The sequence below is a fragment of the Alligator sinensis genome, unplaced genomic scaffold, assembly GCF_000455745.1.
Source record: "Alligator sinensis unplaced genomic scaffold, ASM45574v1 scaffold1109_3, whole genome shotgun sequence".
Classification (NCBI taxonomy): Eukaryota; Metazoa; Chordata; order Crocodylia; family Alligatoridae; genus Alligator; species Alligator sinensis.
Window position 1 is genome coordinate 45,423 of NW_005843289.1, and position 680 is coordinate 46,102.

The window sequence follows — 680 nt, forward strand, 5'->3', positions numbered from 1 at the left end:
CCTCTCCCATGGTGGGGGAGGGGGGGCAAGCAGTTCTTGAGCTGCAGGGGACCCCAGTGTTTCTCTCTGCAGTGACAGTGCCCCCTCAGGTAGCATCTGCCCACTGGCACCCAGCCCCAGGTGGTCCCAGGGGGCATTGCAGCCATGGAGGGAAGCACAGGCCCCACACAGCTTAGGGGCTATGCAAACTTGTGGCATCCCAATCCCATGCAGGCAGGCTCAACTGATGGGAAAAATAAAGCGACAAGGAGCCTGATTTTCTCCTGGAGCCTGCCTGCGTGCCTGAGCTGCATGGGGGCCTGGTACTTCCCTGCAGCTATGGAGGGAAACAATGGGCCCCTGGAAGCTCAGGCAGGCAGGCAGGTTCTGAGAGAAAAAAAAAATCAGGCTCCTTGCCACTTTATTTTTTTAATACTTTTTCTTCAGTTGAGCCTACCTGCATTGGCTGTTGCCAGGTTTCACAGCCTCTGAGCTGTGCAGGACCCCGTGCTTCCCTCCATGGTGACAGTGCCCTCTGGGACACCTGGGCCAGGTGCCAGGAAGCAGGTGTCACCTGGGATCGCTCCCACTGCAGAGGGAAGCACCAGTGTCCTCTGCAGCTCAGGGACCACTCCACCTGCTAGGAGCTCACCCCCGCTTCCCACTGTGGGAGAAGCAGGCAAGATCCAGCACCCAATGGA